Here is a 21,864-nt window from a genome sequence, read left to right on the forward strand (position 1 = left end):
ACGTGGTTATATGAGGATGACGGAAAGGAGGTCGACATTCGCATTGGCAACTTGTTTTATACGGAAAACAATGCAAAGCTGTTGTGAAATTTAGAATAAAAATCGCCCGAGAGAAAAAAAAAAAAAACAGGATTATAAATAACGAGTTCGTACAAAAATAGAAAAACGAATCGTTGTTAATATGGTCGAATTCAATCTTCTTGAAATTTGAAATGCAGGTCGAGATTCGTATTCCAATACCTAATTAGTAATTAGCTCTGAAAGTTGATTTTGAACTGGATTATATGTATAAAGAGCAACACGATGTACATTCAGTAATATAAACAAGAAATTATGAAAGTTTACAAATTTGATAACCAATAATCGTAAATCGGCACTTTTGACGGTATGATTAAAAAGCTAGCATTCATTATCGTTAACGATATCAGTCGGTTCGTATCGGTTGTAAACGCACGCGGCGTAATCAATAAAAATAAACGCGTTGTTTCCGAATTTGCAATTGCGTCAATAGTCGGCACCGGTTATCTGTGACGTTTGCGGTGGTATAATAAACCATTCCAAACAAAGACATCGAACTTGGAGCTAAACATACACTTACCAGTCTTGACAATGACTGCGGAATGAGATGAGAGCGGCGCTTGAGTATGTGTACTACATCGATTTCCCTGAATCCACGCAGCTAGGTTGGCCGAGCGGTCTAAGGCGCCAGACTTAAGTTCTGGTTCCCGTCTGGGAGCGTGGGTTCGAACCCCACACCTAGCAGAGTTTTTTTTCTGACAACCATCGTAAACACATTTTTTTCGAAACCAATTATCTCCCAATTCTGTTCAAACGTCACCGACTTCTCTATTAAGATACGTGCAATCATGATATCGGAGATAAGAAAAGCCTGATTGCGAAGTACTCCGGCGATTTATGATGACTGAAGCTTTGAGTCTTGCAATCTAGAATCAATCGATACTACCATATGAAACCATTACGTTGGCATCGATTGCTTATCGACATACTGTCACCGAAAATGCGCATCTCGTTAAGCCGTTTAAACAGTCTTTGACATCTCTAAACTTTTCGTCGGAATATTTAATTTATACAGGTAAGTGACCACTTCCATGACGATGCAGATTTTTTTTCGTGCAACATTCAGCATCTCTTTCGCGTGTCAATCACGATGATATGAATATTTGGATAACATTGGGTTTGCGGCAATCGAGGATTTAAATGTTTTCACCGCGTTTCGGAGGATAACTTGCAATTTGGCAACAAAGACAGAATCAAAAATTATACAACTTTCGTTGGACCACAAGCGAATCTTTATCCCAAATTCCAAGAAGAAAATCTTCGCCGTTTGCAATCGAGGTTTGAAATTCTCACAATTCAATTATCTTGAAAATCTAATCTACTTGCAACGTTTCCGAATATCATAGCTAAACGGTAGCTCTGATATAAAATCTGAGCACTTACCGGAGTATTTAACGAATGTACGTCATCGTCAATATGGACCTGAGTGGTGGGGGGAAAACATCTACGTGTGAGTATACCCGTAATTTTTTGGCAATGACAGTATTGATATTAATACGGTTGACTCAACCGTAGATTTGCGATAGCGAAGCTGATACCGATATCGACGAGGCAGAAGTATACAGTGCGACTTAGAACTTCGCCGGGAGCTTGCAAAAATTTCTCGGAAAGAAATGAGACCCCCGGTCTCAGAGAGGAGGAAAACTCGTCCCAGAGTACATCGCACTTCCGGGAACTCCGGTAATCCTTTGGACCGTTAACAATTAGCTTCGTTATTCTCGGAGGCTAGAAACCGCTAGTCTCTGCTCCTGTCCCACAAAAATTTTTGCAAGCCATAATTCGCAACCAAGAATCGCACGTTTGCTCAGCCGGAGTTAAACGTCCAGTCGAAATGCAAGTCAGTCGCAATTCGGGTTTCTCGGTGCCAACTTCGAGTCGCTTATGCAGCAGTCGTTTATAACGATGTTCGCTGGAACCGGAAACCGGAAGCCGTGCGTGAAAATCTCCGTTGTGATAATGTGATAACGCGATTAGTGCCAGAAAATCGATCAAATTTTTTCAAAACTCCAGTGCAGTGCGGTGAAGTGAGGTTCGCGAATTTCTCCCGCGGCTGCTGCAACCGCGTGCAGATTACTGCACGAGATCGGATTAGGTCACCGCTATTTTAGCTTGGCCAGCTCGTAAGTAAGTTGTGTATTATTTAGAACACGCTCCACTAGCAACTTCAGAGCTACACTTGAAAATCATTTTCATTTCCAAATCAATTTGTGGGAAACAAATAAACGCTTATGATTACTCGTTGTACCGTTCCACTGAAATTTCTGCTTGGTAAGTTCATCACAACTTACTTACCGTGAAACTTTGTTTTACGATTGAATTCGTAGATTGAACCTACCCGCCATTATGAAGGTACGGGCTTAAGCCATTGAAGGTAACTGAACCATCTATAACGCAGATTCCCAGTGCGCCGGTAAAAAAGATACCCATATTGTCAACAGCCACCACGTGACACAGAAGAAGCTTATTTCCACGTAACCTGCACAAGATGCGTTACGCGAACTGAAGTTCCTTCTCTCTGTTATAGATGGCGCTGTCTGTTCATTTACCTGGCCTTACACCGTGTTGCCTTCCGCATGTTTAAAAACTTAATGTTATCGGTTAAATAATAAGTAGACATTGAATTGTTATTTATTTTCCCTACAAACACGAAATTTAGTTGACTCGATTAAACTTTATCGTCTACTTTGAATCCAAGAAAATCTGGTTTGCTTAGTCAGTTGACTGAAATTCAGCATTAAAAAATCTGTAATCGCTTTATTTGAAAGTGACCACAAATATTAATACGTAGACATAATTCAAATTACTGCATCTATCTATATATCTAGTTATGTGAATAACAAATCTTATTTCATACACCTGAGCAATGAATTTTGTATAAGAGTAAAACTTAGAATTGAATTTACCTGTAAGATTCTCTTGTCCCGATCTTATTGAAACTGTTCAAATCACCTGCCAGTCGGGTAGCCATATATTTAGTGAAATAGATCGAACAATTTTGTATTAAATCTGTTTGTGAAAAAAATATTTTTCATACGTATCCTCAAAGTGATTGAGACACGAATCAATTCGTTCCTTTGTCGAATTTTTATAAAAGAAATTCCCTGACCGGAGTTTCGTGATTGAAATATTAAATTTGTATTTGATGCAATTTGAAGCAACGGCTTGGTGAATAAAGGATCTTTGAATTTTATATTTTCCCACTATTCCGCAAGTATTCGTTACGAGTTTTAAATCTCTGTAGGTATTTTCGTGTTATTTTTGTCTTAAATTTGTCCGCCTATTTCCCTCGAGTCTCCCCAATCCAGCGAGGTGCTAACTAGGCGTGGGTGGGCGATTTCCAACGAAACCCAAACCCCCATTTCATAAATATATATACGCGCCCATGAGTACATGCGGTATAGTAGTTACACGCATACATACGCGGTCGCAGGATCGTAGTCGTTTATAACGCGTCATTAGTATGGATCGTAAATAAATGATACATAAAAGAGAATGAGGAAAAAAGAAAATGTACAAATAAATGAATGGAAGAAAAATTTGAGGAAATAAAGAATGAACGAAACAAAACAAACGAAAAAATGAATATAAAAATTAAAAAAAAAAAAAAGGCACAAGGAACATAGTCGAAAATGATAATATTAAATGTATATATATATATGTATATACATGTACGTATGTACGTATGCATGCACGCGTGCGTAGCTACGTTCCACCGGCTATTAACGGGTCGACGCGACGCTCGCACGCGGCGACGTACATATGAGGCAAAGTTGTGAAGGGAAACCTCTTTGAATACAAATTGCATTCCACTGCCATACGTTTGTTCTCTCAATATTCTATACTTACATACACGTGTACCCGTGTCACATATACAAACACTCGGGTTCGTGTGCGCGCACAAATTTCCGTACGTGAACGCGTGCGTATAACACGCGTTAAACGACACGGGCGTTTATACCGTACCATACCCGTGCATGGGATAACGAAGCAGTGGGGATGGGGAACGGGGAATAAGGAATAGGGATAATATAATACGTATCTACACGTATAGGCTGGCGGTACGCGGCACGGGCACGTGGTAAAGATCGCAGCTCGCAGCCGAGTAATTAGTAATTATAGTAAATTAGCCGTGAAATCGCTCGTTAATGAGAAGGTTATTCTTTATAACAACGTGAGCCGAGGTCCGGATCGCCGCATCGGGCCTGCCGCTCAGATCTCCGGACTCGGAATACGCCTGACTACTGCAACGAGGAATTAGTGGTCCAAGGCGAGCGGGTGGCATCCCCGAGTCCTGCGGGGCCGCTTGGCTTCGGGCCTCTTTATTATGCCTGCGCCTAGGCCTAGGCACCGTTTATTCTACAGGTACATACGGCAATGTGGATATATCTATATATATATGTAAGTTTGTGGCCTGTTTACCCAAACTTATTTATGAAAAACAACAAACACGCTGAACGGGTTACGGAAAGGATAACCAAGAGTGACCATCGCGGAATCATCGCCTCGGGAGAGAGGGGAGTGATTGACAGGCGCTCGAGACATCCACTAGCGTCATAGTGAATGCTCTGTAAAATATATTGTAAATTATATTGTAAATTATTCTTATCATTGTCAACTAAGCCTACAATCCCGATCGTCAAAACCGACATTGTTGTTGATTTAGGTGACTATAAGTGTTATAATTATTTTTGTTATTATTTATGTAATTATTTGTGATTGGTGTTAATATAATGTTTTAGTATCGTTTCTACATCAACCCAAGTCGTTGAGACTCAGGAATTATTATTTCCGCAACCCTTTTAAGTTATAAGAGTCACGCTTATAACTTAAAAATCAACAACAAAATGGAGAAGGTCAAGGTAAAATTCCAGTTCGCCGCAGAAGCCTGGGATGCCAAGACGACCGTCATCAAGGTTAAATCCATCCAAGTATTGGAACAGGAACAAATTTTTTCTTTTGAACAAAAAGATCAACCGATTTCAAACCATGCTGAGCTGGCCAAATTACCAGTGGTCAAAGGAATTATCAAGAGTCTGGATAAAAGAGGGAAGCAGAGAAAAGCTATCGTCTCACTGGACGCGCATCTGCAAAGGTTATACTTCGATGAGGAGGGTAATGTAGTGTTCAACGAGTATTACCTGGAGGAAATAGAAACCCCCCAACCCACTCCAAACTCATCCAGTTTAACAGTTCCGGCACGTGAAACCCCGATTCAATTAATTTCGAAGGGCATTTTATTAGAAAAATTTTCAAACAGAAATCAGAACGCAAAGTCATGGCTCACTTTATTTGTTCTTGAATGTGAAAGATTTAAAGTGGAAGAAAATCAATTCCCCGAGGTTCTGAAACTAGTTTTAGAAGGTCCAGCCATAGACTGGTTTACATCAATTTTTAAAACTTATGGTATGACGAAACCTTGGAGCTTTTGGGAAAGTTCCTTTCTGGAAACATTCGGGGAAAAATCGTGGTCAGAGGTCGAATACGCTTACTCTTTTCGTTGGATAAGTGGACCATATTTAGATTTTGCATTAAAAAAGAGAAACCTATTAATAGATGCAGATCCAGAATTAGGCGTCAGTTCACAAATAAATTTTATCGTTATTGCCCTGCCAAAATTTGTTCGATCGCACCTTCATAAACGTGAATTGAAAACAATAGAAAATTTAATGTCTAGTCTGAGTCAACTTCAACCAGTATCAAACAATAACAGCTCACGTATAGAAGTAAATAAGCAAAATCGAAAGTTTGATCCATGTCGTATTTGCGAGAAAGCCGGTTATAAAAATAGATTCCATCCAGAGGAAATTTGCAGAAATGCAAGACCAGCGATTATCAAATCTGCCGAATCAAAAAACTAGATAGCCTCCCACTTATAAGACTACATGTTATCGTAAATTGTAATGAAAAGGCAGTTGCTCTTTACGATTCAGGAGCCAATGTGTCCTTGATTAATTATACATTTTACAAAAAATTAAAAATGAATATCTCTATGAGTGGGGGCTCAACAATAAGAACAATGGGCGGCGTAGCAAGTACGAATGGAAGGGTATTTCTGAAATTAAAGATATTTGAAATAGAAAAAGTAGCGCCATTCCTAATAATGAAAAATGATTTATTTGAAGAAGATTTGTTGCTTGGCTTGGATTGTATAAAATCATTCCGATTGCGTCAAAACGAAAATCTTGAAATTTCTCAAAATATAAGTTCGAACCAAAGTTTTGATTGCGTTAAAATAAACTATGCTTCGAACAATAACGAAGATAGTCTGAATGGTTTGTTAAATAAATACGATTCAGTCTTCGCCAAGGAAAAGTTCGATATAGGTACAGTCAGAAACTTCGAAGCAAGAATAAAATTAACGGAAAATAAGTACATATCGAGAAAACCATATAAGTGCTCTATTCCCGATAAATTAGAAATAGAATTTCAAATAAAGAAATTATTGGAATTAGGATTGATCGAGGAGTCGTATAGTCCATATGCCTCACCAGTGACCTTAGTACACAAGAAAGATGAAGACAAAAAATCGCGACTATGTATTGATTATCGCGAACTAAATAAACTCATTGTACCAGAAGGTTACCCCTTTCCTAGAATTGATGATCTGATTGCTCGTGTTGGGAGGTGTGTTTACTTCTCGAAGTTAGATATCAACTCAGCATTCTGGTCAATACCATTACGTGCGAAAGATAAATATAAAACGGCTTTCGTCACACACCACGGTCACTGGCAATGGGCGTGTCTTCCTTTTGGCTTACAATCGGCTCCAGCAATATTCCAACGAATACTTTCAACCATAATTAGAAATAACAATTTAGACACCTTTGCAATTAATTATATCGATGATATTCTGATATTTTCGAAAAATTACGATGAACACGTACAACATATTAAACAAACATTGGAAGTTTTACATGAGCAAGGCTTGAAATTAAATACGAATAAATGCAGTTTTGCAAAAAAAGAAGTTACGTATCTAGGACACACAATATCAAACAATAGTGTAAAACCGATTAATGACAATTTAATAGCGATCAAAAACTTTCCGATTCCGAAAACAAAAAAACAAGTTAGACAATTCCTGGGGAAAGTAAATTTTTATCTGAAATATATTCCTAGATCCTCAATTATCTTGGATCCATTGCACAATCTCTTGCGAAAAAATGTGCAGTTCGATTGGTCCGCTAGATGTCAAAACAGTTTTGATAAGGTTAAGGGTTGTTTATGTGAAGCACCAATTCTAGCAATATTCGACCCCACTAAACCAATTTTCATATATACAGATGCTAGTTTAGAAGGCGTGGGTGCAATACTAAAACAACCTCAAGAAGATAACACACTTAAACCGGTCTTCTATTTTTCGCGAAAGTTGTCAGAATCTCAAAAAATAAAAAGAGCTATATTTATTGAATGTTTAGCAATCAAAGAGGCGATTCTATATTGGCAATATCACTTAATAGGACAAAAATTTAAAATATTCACAGACCATGAACCTTTACGTAATTTCAACATAAAAAATTGCAAAGATACAGAACTTTTACACATATTAAATTACATTTCACAATTTACATTTGATATCGAATATAATCCCGGCATAAATAATTCAGAGGCTGATTGCTTATCAAGAAACCCGGTTCTATCAGAAAACAAAAATGATGAAGGTTCTAAAATACAAATCGTCAACTTCATAACTATGCAAAACATCTTACAGAACCAAAAAGAATTAAAGTGGGACAAACATTGTAGTAAAGAAAATGATATTATATACAAAACCTTGAACAAAAGGAAAAAGATCTGGTTAACAGAAGAATATGGTATTGCAGCCCTTGAAAACTTACATAGGTCACAAGGTCACATTGGAACTAAACAGATGACACTTACGATTACACCAATATTTTATTTTAAAAATATGCACAAACATATTAAAATGATCTGCAGATCATGCGAAACTTGTATCAAAAATAAAACAAGATTTGGAAACTTTAAGGCGCCATTGTCGCAGTTGGGTCCTGCGTCCAAGCCGTTAGAAATAGTTTCATTAGATACAATAGGCGGTTTCACGGGAAATAAATCTCAAAAAAAGTACATGCACTTAATGGTAGATCAATTAACTCGATATGCATTTATCTCCACTTCAAAAACACAAATAGCAAAAGATTTTATAAACCTAGTCCAAATAATAGAAAAGAGAGGTAAAATTCAAACAGTTCTGACAGACCAATATCCTGGGATAAATTCCAAAGAATTCAAGAAATATTTGAAAGAAAAAAATATAACACTGATTTTCACAGCGGTAGATTGTCCGTTTTCCAATGGACAAAACGAGCGTACAAACCAAACATTAGTAAACAGAATTCGCTGTAAACTTTACGAAAACCAAAATAAATCATGGACAACAATTGCCGAACAATGCATAAGTGAATATAACAATACAGTACATAGCTCTACAGGTTTTTCACCAAACTATTTGCTCTCGGGAATGGACAGGTCAATAATTCCAAAGGAATTAAATGAAAACACAGAAGAAAATTTAGATGTCAATAGAGCAAAAGCATTAGAAAATTCCATAAAATCGCATAACAGGAATAAATTATACTACGACACTCACACAAATGCAATAGAATATAAAGTAAATGACTTAGTGTATATACAAAATGGGAATAAATTAAATAGAAAAAAATTAGATCCCGTCCGAACTGGACCATTCAAAATTACAAAAAAAATATCTAAATCCATTTATGAAATTGATATCGGTACAAGAAAAAAAGATGTAAATATTTTTCACAAAAGCAAAATGGTCCCATATTTACAACCCGTCCCAGATCCTAACCAATCCTCTCCGGGAAGGGGGGATGTAAGTTTGTGGCCTGTTTACCCAAACTTATTTATGAAAAACAACAAACACGCTGAACGGGTTACGGAAAGGATAACCAAGAGTGACCATCGCGGAATCATCGCCTCGGGAGAGAGGGGAGTGATTGACAGGCGCTCGAGACATCCACTAGCGTCATAGTGAATGCTCTGTAAAATATATTGTAAATTATATTGTAAATTATTCTTATCATTGTCAACTAAGCCTACAATCCCGATCGTCAAAACCGACATTGTTGTTGATTTAGGTGACTATAAGTGTTATAATTATTTTTGTTATTATTTATGTAATTATTTGTGATTGGTGTTAATATAATGTTTTAGTATCGTTTCTACATCAACCCAAGTCGTTGAGACTCAGGAATTATTATTTCCGCAACCCTTTTAAGTTATAAGAGTCACGCTTATAACTTAAATATATATTTATACATGTATATCTGAATGTATGTACCTGTGCTGACGCAGAGTCGGTATACCAAGTATAATACGCTCCTAGGGGCCTTCTAAACCTTGGACAAAAACCACCGATGGGCATCAGGATTTACCTGCTGGTCAAGAATGACATGACAAAAGACGCAATAAAGAATGATTTTTCGTCATAGAGTGAAGAAAAATTTTGGCTGTTGTGTTTGTATTGCGAGAAAAAATTCTTGTAACATCGGTACATATCGGTTCGGATTTCATTGAAATTATGAGATGATTGTATTCAGTGTCTATATTATATTTTTTCGAGCGAGGACCTTGACATCGATTTATTGTTCTACCAACATCAAATTGTTATAATAGTTGACATGCCTATAGTACAAGTGACCGTGACCAAAAGGAATATTAATACATACCACAAGAACGCATTTTCATTCTGTATAAAAAACTATGCCGTTTGGTTATGCTGAAAAATCAAAATAGTTATGGAGAGTTTAGCTATGAGAGGTTGAGAATGCAAGTAGTGTAAATCAGTTTGAGCTAAATTTTCAGGACGAAGGAATTCGGACCTTGGTAAATATCCAATGCAAATTTCTATGCCCGGAAAAATTAGATCACATTAGGTCAAAGGTTGAATTTGAGATTCGCCAAGATCCAAATTTCTTTGTCCTAAGAAAGGAGGTCAAACTCGCTTATACGATTTGCATTCTCTTTTTCTGTTTATGGAGAATGAAGTATACCTACTTACGCTGTATACCCATGTCAATAATGTATAGAAATATCAAACAAACACGTTTTTTCTTTAAGGTTCACGTGCAGGCAAATGATATAACCGAGAGGCAGCTGCACTTGCTTGGAAATCCCTTGAATATCGTCAATGTTAAAGAGTAGCTCAACGTCGACCGATTTCCCTTCGGAGAATCTTCGAATCGTAACTTAGTGCGGGATGAGGAATAGCTAGGATCGATTTTAACAACTGGATGTCGAGTCCCCGGAACCACGAATTATGAATAGCTCCGTGTTCCCGGTCGGCATGATTCCCAATCTCTAATTCAATATAGCTGATAAATCGTATAATTTGACCGTGCAGTAATCACATGGTTTCTCTCGGTAGTAAGTTGAGCCGAGTAGTGCCGAGTGCAGGCCGTTGTCTCGGTCGAGAAACTCCTCGGAAGCGCGGGAGAAGAGCCGGCAGAAGAGGCTCCCTGACCCGAAAGAGTGAAACTCCGACTGTGTGAGGTCCGTTTGGGCCTCATCGACGCGGCCACGTCTCAGGACCGTCCGTATCCTCGTCCAACGTCCCTCCGTTGGGCCAGCCGCGGTCAACTGCCTCGTTTCTTTCGAATTAAAGGGTCTTTTAAATCCGTATAACGTTTCGCCAAGGGGAGAGAGAGGAGAGATAATCACTCTGAAACGTAAAACCAAATTAGCGCTTCGGTACTCGCTCGGCTGCACGGTGGCGTGCATAACACTCCTATTTTCGACTTATGTACACGCTCGTTCCGTCTCATCTTACCCCGCCCTACCGCCAGCTACCACCTTTCTCATCTCGGTATTTTTATGGAATTTTTATTCTCGTTATTTACGGTCATATTTCTGATACCGATACTACCGTCACATACCTGCCGTCCTCCGACAGGGCATAAGACTACCGTCCGACATCGGAGATCGGTTTTGCACTCGAACGCGTCTTATCGGCACCGTTCCATCTCATACCACGGTCTTAAGTTTCGGTAATTTTCAGATAATTGGTATTTACATCTCTTCCGAGGATGACGTTGAGCCTCCTTTTCCTTGTCTAATTTGGTACCTTTAAGAAACACTTTTCGAATCGATATTGTCAAAGATACCGGAATTCCAGGCGCATTGGAAACCTTAAGATTCGTCGCACCTCATCAGCTCCGATACCAGCAGGAATTCGATCGGCTACGAGGCGTCAATTGCGATTCGAGGTGTTAGAAATTCACAGTTTCACGCATCGAGCGGAACTTGGCACTGCACCGAGTGTCTGGAGTTCAGGGTTCACTTCGTGCTGGTTGAAATCAGGAATGACAAACTCACGGACGGCAAAGACTCGTGGCTGGAGGACGCGCGAGCGAGCTTACCGAAGCCAATCCGATCTTCACACGCAATAAATCAACACCTGGCATGATCCACGCTGCGCTCCTATCCAAGATGGTGTAATTACCGTTGCAGCTTCGACCGAGAGTCGACCAGTTTATCGCCGCACAGACGAGCGTGTCACGCGGTGAATCCTGCGATCATCCAGCCCTTCGCCAAAAGGGAATATCGCGAGGAAAGGACCAACGGGATGACCCAACTTCCGGCGGCGTGTGGAAAGAGCACTTAATCGGTACGAAATTCGAAGCCGGGACAGTCGTTATAGGCTCGGAGAAATTTAAGACTCGATAGTAAAAATTGATCGTGACATAGTTGATTTCACCGAGTATTTTTCAATGTTTTTTCTTCCACTTCTCTCGGTCTTACCGCAGGCATGGCGCTTGGCCGGTGGTGCCGGGCGTCTTGAGTACATCGGATGAAACTGGTTATATCGTGATAATCTGAAGAAGGATGAGACGGACATAAAAATAAGATATTTTTACGGGAGAAAGGTCGTCGCTAATATACGGTAATACTAGACGGTTGACCATAAAACAATGTCGAATACACACGTGTGTATGACGAAAGAAAAAACGAGGAAGAAGGAACAATTGAGAAAAATAAGGGGAAACGATATCGAGAAACTGAAAAAAACCGAAGAAAGAAGTCAAACACGAGCAACATTCTTGATCGGTTGTATATAGGTCCGCGTGGGCGGAACAACCGTGGCGGCAGGTAGAGCCGAAACTCTCGGAGAGGCTGCTGGCCCCTGCTTATCGTGTAAATATACGATCATAATACGTACATAAGTTTGTGAATGGGTACAGGGTGATTCAAAATCCCGTAATGCCTAATAGGATTGTTTGCCTTTCGGTTCGATTATCGGCCATAATAATCGGTAAATTCGAGGCCCAATCGCGGCTGCGCTCCAACACAGATTCACTCCAAAGTGTTTCGAGATTAATCTTTGGCGTGTCATTAATTTCGTCTCTTACCGTATCTCTCGTGGAATGCACGACTCCCGGTCTTCCTTTCTGAAAACAACCAGCTCGAAAAATTTCCAAAAAAACGTCACCAATGACTAGGATCTACAGATCGAGTCACGTGTTTCGCTGCACGCTTGTCCTTCGGATTAGCACTGGATTCGTCCGTACGCGATCAGCGTTACCGTCGCGGAACGCGGATCAGAAGCCGGTGGTTTTACCGCGGAAGACGACTTTTGGATCACGCTGTGCCCGCCGAAAAGGGAGGTCGTACAACGTAACGGCATGGCGCTATACACCGATAATCCAAGATCCGAGACAAGATCGAGAGATCGATAACCTCCCCTTAAAGGGACACGGTACAGTCGGACGCGATTGCCGATTCGAAGCAGCGGCGCGGTCCGAGGCTCAAGATGGAAAAACTCCTGCCCCCCTACGCCTGCTTTTGTTAAAAAAAAAAAGAAGAGGATTGATAAAAAATCATCTTCTCTGAACTCGACGCACAGCCAGGCTGAAAGAGTTACGCAAGACAAAAGTGGATGCATGCACATATTAAACATATATTATGTCCGTGGCAGGTATTATACCCATATACGTGGATCTCCGATCCTGGAGCTGGGGCTTCATCTCGATGGATAAATCAAAGACGAACCTCTGGCCAGGTTGTAAAGTCTCGAAAATTGATCTTCCCTAGAGGGCACCTCGCTCCGGGGTGTAAAACCCACCGAGCGATAGTCAAGTCGGGGACCGGGTATGTGACCGTAATTTACCCGCACCTACGGACAACGCGGATTCGAGATCGAGGCCGAAGCTGGAAGAAATAATTGGCGAACTTTTGTCGCGTATATTTGATACCGGTACCGAAACTCGTAGCTCGCGTCCCCCGCTCAGATGGACGCCGATTGCAGGGAAGGTTTAAGGTAGGTATGTAGGCACGGTACCCCGGCCAACCAGCTGCCTTAAGCCGAGAGGTTCAACTACCGACCATCACTTCTTCTCCCCACGGCCGGAACGATTTCGTTTTAACTTTTAGAACTCGGAAATAAAATACTGGCCACCTTATAAGGCCTGCGCACGCGGCATTCCCGGTAATTTATAGAGCTGGGTGCCGGTCGACAGCCCGGTGGACACTGCCGGGAATTTTGGGTGTCGACTACCGAGCGCGCGCTGCGCTGCTGCTCCTCAAAAGAGCTACTAACGAAATTTCGTTTTATCGCGTCGTACAGTGCGTTATATGCCTCTGCTCGCAGGACGCGGGGGACCCGAGTAGACAAAGCCTGTGTTTCGTTACCCACAAAAATACCACCCGCGTCATCCGAACGCCTCTTCAACGATCCAGAAATTCAATTCCATCATTCACCGTCGTTCGTTCGATGATGTTACACGCTATAACGCCTCTTGTTGGACTTCCGAGTCCTTTCCACACCAATTTTACCGTTGCACCGACAGACATTGACGCCGCTGGTCACAACCCAGGTACTACCGCACCGTAAAATTATTCTTATTCCCGAGTGTAGCGACGAAACTTTAACGAAGGTGACGCTGAAGTGATACAGCCGGACAGTGCTGTTCACAATCCAGGCACACCCCTATAAAATTACACGTACACAACACCAAGTGTCGGGCTGCGGTGTAGCGTACCATCAAGATTGTAGCGCGTACTATCAATTTCCTCAAGTACCTAGACGAAATAATCACGTTTCCCTATCGCAACGTGGATCGTTTTGCACTCTCGATTAGCTTAGGCGAGGAACTCTTAGCGAGCCGCAGGGTCACGTAAGGCGAGTATTTTAGTGCTAAACTTTGCCGCGATTACCAAGAACCCGTAAGCCATAACCGCAATCACCGAGCGAGCTGATGATGTCTTAATTAAACCTTGCTGCCGACGCTTTCAAAGGGATTCTTTTCGCCGCAATTACTTTATTACCGCGGTGCGTACAGCCGTGGGATGTAAACGGAGGCGTATGGCGTGTACCAACTCCCTGCACTGCGCTTACTTCACGGAATCTTAAACCGCGGTGTGGATACCTCGGTGAACTAACGATACGGACTTGGAGACTTGGAATGGTATCGTCGACGTAGCTGCGTTGGCCAGAGAAAATTACAAGAGAAATTATAACTAGGTACGCGCGTGTTATATTTTTGTTCGCACCTCGAAGCAAGGCGGGTTTTTAGGCTGCCAAGCTGTTACAGCGTGATTGAGACACCACGTAGCCATATTTAATTACCGTACCCCAACCGTAAAATCCCCCGGGAGAATGCCGAGACGTCAGAATTACATGTCGAGAGGATATTAGGGGCGGAACTCTACCAGACGGGAAATTCGAACGACGCCGTGAAATTTCCTGATCCCGGTATAAGGCGCGGCTAACGCCTTTCCCACATCCCTTACGCGCCCCTGATGAAAGCCGAATTAGATTCGCAGGTACGCGCGAGCGAAAACACACCCGATCGCAAGTCCGAGCTTAACGAGTTACTCCAACGTCCGGTGACTCGTACATCTTCATCTCAACACTTCCAGCAGTTACGGCGACAGAAAAAGACGCACGAGACACGCTCCCCGAGGTTCCTGTCACTCTCTTGTACGATGCAGGTTCAATCCTATTAATAACAATGTGACGGCCTCCAAGTAGGAAGAGATGCGGAGTATGAGGAGCAATTCGTTCCTCGGTGTAAAAAATGAATCTTCAAGTTTGACCGCGTTGTCTCGACATCGACGAGAGCACCAGTGTTCCAAATGACAAATTGTGGCTGTCTGTCCTAAGCCCTGAAGCGGTTTGTTCCGCTTTTCCGGTCCGGAACGATATCTAGATGAACGAGTGTTTCACGCGATTATTCGAACACCCTGTAAGGTTTGTGATGTCCGACGGTGGATTCTTTGGGAAGGTGTTACAACGTTCATTTTTTCCTCGTCTTTCGCGGCCAGTATGAACGAAGTTCCCAGTAGCGAACGGATACCAGGTCGAACGTAGCAGGACCAAGAGGTTAACCGCCCTGGCGCTGCGCAGGGTCGTAAAGCCCGGTTTGGGCCGTAGACTCCGAGCAGGGTCCTTCAATCGGTGGCACGGTCGCGGGTTTGAGATTATTCCCCTTTGTTGACGGTTGAGGAGCGGCTGGAACCGCGGGAGAGACACTGACTCCAAGTGTATCACATTAGCGGCAGTAATTAGAAATCGGTGAGGGCCACCGCCGCGCAGCTCTGCACCATGATGCCCCATTAAACCAGCTCCTCCGAGAGTGAAATGCTTCTCTCGCAAATCTCATTCCGCAAGGCCGACTTGCAGAAAATTGAGCCCCAACCACCGTGTCGCTCAGCTCTTCTCCGGTTGGAGATTCACGTCTTACCAGCTCTAATGCCGGACACGATTCGAGGCTTGGTCTGGGAATTGATAAAGTAGATATTTACCACGACTGCCTTCGGGCTCGGGATTCCTATGGGTGGACCTGCTCCTAGGCTCTGACCCACGTCCCAATCCTAGCTCCGCTTGGACAAGCGAACATGCGCGTAAGCAGGGCCGTGACAAAGGTGATCCAAGTATCGGATCCCGTGGTATATTGCTCGTATCGGTGTTCCAACGATATCACGGCGGTATTTCGTTGCCGGAGGATTGTTCTTGTCCGAACACACAGGCTCGGCCGGTGGTCCGGAGTTACCGTCCGGATTGGTTTATGCGCTGCTCTTTGTACGAGGATAAATCTAGCAATCACGATCGACGTTCGGCTCTGGGTAGGTACGCGTTTTCACTCCAATGTTTCGACGACGATCGGGATGGAGAGAGAAGGCTTCAGAGCTTTCAAATTTCCGCCGCGCCAGTGGCGATTTCGGGGAAGAATGATCGGGTAGACTGAAAAGGGCATCCCGTGCACCGGGTGAATTTCATCAGACTTGATCAGACGAGGCGGGAGGACGAAGGCCCGTTCCGTAGCTGTGCGTGAAACGAGTAGTGCGAAATTTGGATAGTTAATTTTAATCTGCAATAAAAACGGGAATAAAGATAAACGAAGCGGTCGGCATTGATTGCGAGTGACGTGAGCGCGGCTTATACTTCGTGCACGCGCGTTTTACCTGCCAATGAGGTTGGCTACTCGTTCACTCGTACTTGGCCGAGTAATGCTAATAAATTATCTTGACGGATCCTCGGCGTAGCGTTTCCGTTGGCCGGTTCGTGCCTTCCAGAACAACGCATATCTGAGGAGAATAACAAGTTTATGTCTTCATCTGGACAGCCGTGGGTTAATCAATAGCTTATTACATAAATCACGTACAGCCCGTTAAATTATACCGCGGATTACAATCCCCGCTCTCTATCGTCGAAAGGAAAATAATAAGAAATTTCGGGAACGTGGGTGCAGCAGCAGCAGCAACAGCGCGAAGAGATCGATGGACTACCGTACCTCGAACGTTCGTCAAACGGATATCGCTTCAATCATCGAACGCCTCAGTTATAATCAAGATTGAAAAAAATCGGACAATCAATTTGATCGCCAAATTCGTGATGAACCAATTTTCTCACTTGTCAAGGAATCGTTAACCGTGGGCATAACCCGGTTATCAAATGAGTCTCTGCAATTTACGGCCGGTTGAATTCGCCTCCCAATTCCTCCCGCAGGCGTCGGCTTCCGACAGCGAAATACGGAAATGGGAATTCGCAGATGCAGGGCGTACCCCTTCTTTTCCAGGAACTACTCCGGAGTGGCAAGAACGAGTCGAGGGAAAGGGCGAGAAGTCTCGACGAAAATCTGGTCAACTGATCCGGCGCCCTACTTGGTCCAGATTTTACGCGTCGAGTCGTGGGCGCTGACCAACCAATGGGAGTCACACCTAGTGAAATAAATAACAATAGAGAGACCATTGAATTCGGCGGGAGCCAGGCGCCCTCACACCGTCTGTGACATCATACAGCTGCCACGCCTCGGAAGGGTCGCCGCCGCTCTGGTCCAGTTATTCTCTCGGTAGACAAGTCGATTCGCGCTGGACTCCGTGACCAATCCATTTAGAAAAAGTAAGATGAAACCTCGGAAGACACCGGGATGAAATTCGTATTCGGCGTCTTCCTCTCAGGACAGAGATATTCGTGCGGATAGAAGGGGGCAGAATTGGAGAACGAAATAAATCGCTGAGTCATTTTTTTCACACGACTGCAGTCACTGGTTGAAAAGTGATGTGTAAATATTCCTCACTACCCTGACGTGGATATTATCTTAACGATCGATCGACCCTACCATCGTGTTTACGCTCGGGAACTCTTCTTTCGATTTTTCATCCTCATCTCGTCCCGGAATTTCATTTGCGCCTGACCTTTGATTCGAGATTTTAATTGTGAGTTATACGCTGCTTTTCGTCCTCATCATCATCTTTCAATCTGATCATTATCACTTTCACTGGTATCTCTGTACCGCGATGTTTGCCGTACCGTTTCCCTTCTATATTCATCGGGTTTTCATAGTGCCTACTTTACAAGCTTTCTACAACTGCATGTTTCAAGCGTAATACTCGTGAGTGCTTTCAGCGCGTGATTGATCTAGAATAGTGTAAATATATTCCTCTTCTTCACCCGGCCGGAGTGTCTTCACTTCACCGGCAAAGATTCTACGCTGAATTATGAGGAGAAGTACCGACGCTTGTTAGGTAAATATTTGACTCTCAAGGCACGCTCGACCGGAGGGATAATTTTCGAATATCGATTCCGAGGCGATGGAGAATTGAAATATACGGCGGGTTTCTTGACACGCGACGACTTCGGCAAGGTGAGCCGATAGACAGGCAGATATACCTGCCTCTATTTCATGCACCAGCGGATGGCTATGCGTACATATTTTGACAGGCTCGATGAAGACGGCACAATACTCACAACTTTGGTAACCGTATCGTCGTTTCATCTTTCGACATCAAAGCCGGCGGCTAGCGTCGAGATGAAATTCTGCATCGCCTACCGGCGCTAATCTCGCGCGTAGATCTCGTTCGGCCTCTCTGAGAGAAGGAGAACCGTGTACCTATACCCAAGACTGCAGGCACTGCCGACGAGGGATTTTTAATTGGAATTTTTATTGGCTGAGTTTAAGAAATGTTGATGAAAATTTTCTTAATTTGTCGCCGGTTAATGGACGCGTGTGTTAAACGCGGTGCTGTACACACGCGGGTTCTACAAGGTAGAACCTACGTAGGTACTCCAGGCAGAGCGCGGGTTCTTCTCCTTCGCCTTCGAAATTGACGTCTCGAGGATATTCTTATCCCCGCTAGCCGGGATTCTCCCACAGTGTTCTCCGGCACGCTATAATTTTATTAATTTATAAATTTCTCCCATCCACTATATTACGTCAATTCGTCTCTGATCCCCGCGGTATGTGCCTAAGCTATATATGCGCGGCGCAGTGACTTTGGCAACTGCTCGGCTCCGTCGCGTGCCGGTTTAATTGACGTTATCTAACCCGAAGACCCCGTCTGATGTATTCGTTTCGTCCCCGAGGACACCGGGCTCGCGTTGGTCAATTAAAATTTAAAGAAACGGGAGAAAAGCACGATGCCGAAGAAAAGAAGTGGAAAAAAAAAAAAAAAAAACGCCTACGAGATATACGCATTTAAAAAATTATCAACCCAACCTAGCGTAACTCCTACAAATGGGACTCGACGCGTCTAGAAGTCGCTACCGAAATTTATCTACCCTAACCATCTTTTAGACGCACGCACGCAAGCACCGCGCATGCATTAAAGAGTCTTTTGAAAAATCGCCACTCCCGACGTTCTCTATCGAATTTCCTGAATCTGCTTATATTTTCAGTAAAAGGAATTCGTCAGCGATCACGCGCTTGATACTCAACTACGATTCGAGATAAAAAATTGTACATACGTTCCTCTTTTCAAGATGTACCTTCTATACGTGTCTGTCATTTTTTTCCATTCTTCACATTTGACCTTACAACAAAGATGAAGGGGAAAAAAAACGTATAATCAACAATTTGTACTCTTTTTCTCCATTCTTCATCACGTTGCGACAGCCCGCCACGTCCATCCTCGAAGTTGACAACCGGAATTTCGGAAGGGAGCCCCTTAATTAACAGGGCCCAGCCCACCCCCAAAGGGTTGCCCTTGTTTCTCCCGGGGATTATTATCCGACGTCTTAGCGCGCGCACGATTTCCTCGACATTGTTGCATCGCTTTGGATTGCCTCGTGGCCGAGGCCGTTGTCTCCGACAAAAATCTGTGGGAACCCGCGCGTCCCCGGCACAATGGCGGGCTTATTAAAATTCCAGGTTGTATTTTATGTGCACGAGAAAGAAGGAGTTACAAGGGGCCCTAGCTGGGGCAGACCCGGGTTTCGGGGGCGGAGGGGGCGCCACGCGACTCCGCGGAGGAGAGCGTAATCAAGCCGCATCTCCGTACGCCCACGCGATCCGAACCGGGTCTCCTCTCCGATCTTCCTCGTTTTCGATACGATGGTGGATTTGAACAATTCTTTTGATATTCCCTTGTTTCGCTTCTTGTTTTTTTCCTCCATTTTATCTGCCAGAATACGAAGAACGGTGATGGCTGTCACTGATTAGTTTAGCACTGGCGATCGTTGGTCATAAAACAGCCTGTTCCGAATCCTGAACCTCTCGAGCAAACGACCTCTGTAAGGAATCGGAGGTATTTGGGTTGACGCGATAAGGAGAAGCCTCTCGGGTACTTAGGTGCCGTGCGTACGCAGGTCGGTACACAGAAAACGTGCGGTTCATTACGAGGAAGATAGTAATCACCGAAATTAATTACCAACTTTCATGAGCTGCTGCTCAGGTTCAAAGGCTAAGAAGACATGCGTTTTGTAGCCTACAGAAGTTACGATACGTACTTCGGGCGGGGTCAAAATTCCACTGGATTCTACCTCCGCACTATTCTACTTTACAGGCGCATTCGTGTATTCGTGTAATTACCCCAGATCGTTCGACCTGTTTGCGGAAAAGCCAACCGACAAGATGGAAAAATTTTAGCATAGCAATCAAAAGCTGATGAGTTTAGAATACAGAATACGATACCTACGCAGGGAAATTCTGTACGAGTCGTAGATAAATTTTTATCCCGCTAATTAACCAACCCACATCCATGTTACTTCTCCATTCCGAACTTGCTCAATCAACATCAGTAGCTGATACCGGATGCTTAAGTGCATCGCAGGTTTGGAGGTACCGAGAAGATTGGAGCACGCCAGTTACAGTGCTTCTAGTTTTCACCGATGTTCTTATTTTATCTCTGATGTAGCGGCGTGTCGCCCAAGCTTTTAGCGTCACGGTGCTGCGCAGGACTGTAGAAGTAAAAAGAATCAGACATTCATCGTATGCATCCGTCTCACCTGTCGATGGTGTTCCTAATTTCCACCTCAAACGCTGAAGCCCGTTCTTCCTATCTAAGCCCGAATCTGCGAGCTCCGTGCACGTTTGTTACGCTTGGTTCCCAATCTGATAGACTGTACCATAAAATAGACAGCTCAAGTACCGCTTCTGGGATAGACTGTCGCCAAGATTTCAAAAGAAAAGAAAAAAAGCGAAAAAAAAGATGAATGTAAACACATCGAAACTTTCCTAATCAATGATTAATCGCATCTGTTAGCACTCGCGCATATGTGCTAATAGGTACGTGCATGCGTATACGCGAGATCGGGCTTGCGGTCGGAGGATGATGGCACCAGGCGGATATTCCGGAAACGCAGGAATGTCGTGGTGGCGCCTCCGCAAGGCCCACGCGACGCTGCGGTCCACCGCAAATCAATTCACACTCGGTCCTCTCGTGTCCGTGCGGCTAAAAGGCGCGGCGGCGACGGTCTGACGTACGCAATGCGGCGCGGCTTTGACAATGCCTGCAATGCACATGTGCACGTAGAAAGGTTGTTATTCCGGAAAGCGTTTTATCTGATCCACTCGACGGGAGATGTCGGAGCCTCCTATGACCGACCTGCCTTGATCAGGCTCGACACGCTCGACGATTGCTTTGTAATTTCATCATCGACGTCATTCACGTCGCTCGATAAACGGACCTTATTCGGTATTGTGACACAAAAACGGCTCCCGAGCCTGATTGCGAAATTTAAATCGAATACGTCCACCTTGACGCGGATCGAGGACCCTCTTGAGCTTACACGCTACGGGAGGATTCAAGGACCGGCTTTCAAGCCGAAGTGGTACTTGATGTGAAATTGGAATTTCGGGGTCGGTCCACCCTCTAGCCAAGGGAGATCTCCAGGAGTTCGCGTCCCGCGGGCGAAGAATTCTGTCGAATTATCCAGGTTCGAAAGAGAATAATTCGACAGTCCCTCCCTCAAATCACGATGCCCGCAACCCTTGACGGTGCCAATTACGATTTCGTCTTCTTCTTTCTTCTCTCGCTGCATCATGCATCGATTATGTTCGTGAAAATTAATGCGAACTGGTACATAAA

The 21,864-nt window shown here is 43.5% G+C and overlaps 1 non-coding gene across 1 annotated transcript; it reads left to right on the top strand.

Annotated features, from left to right (window-relative positions):
* The first annotated feature begins 678 nt into the window (after positions 1-678).
* Positions 679-762, top strand: Trnal-uaa. Its single transcript has one exon. It is a non-coding gene; the product is annotated as a tRNA-Leu (tRNA).
* Positions 763-21,864: the final 21,102 nt, after the last annotated feature.

This window comes from Neodiprion lecontei, chromosome 6 (assembly GCF_021901455.1).
Source record: "Neodiprion lecontei isolate iyNeoLeco1 chromosome 6, iyNeoLeco1.1, whole genome shotgun sequence".
Classification (NCBI taxonomy): domain Eukaryota; kingdom Metazoa; phylum Arthropoda; class Insecta; order Hymenoptera; family Diprionidae; genus Neodiprion; species Neodiprion lecontei.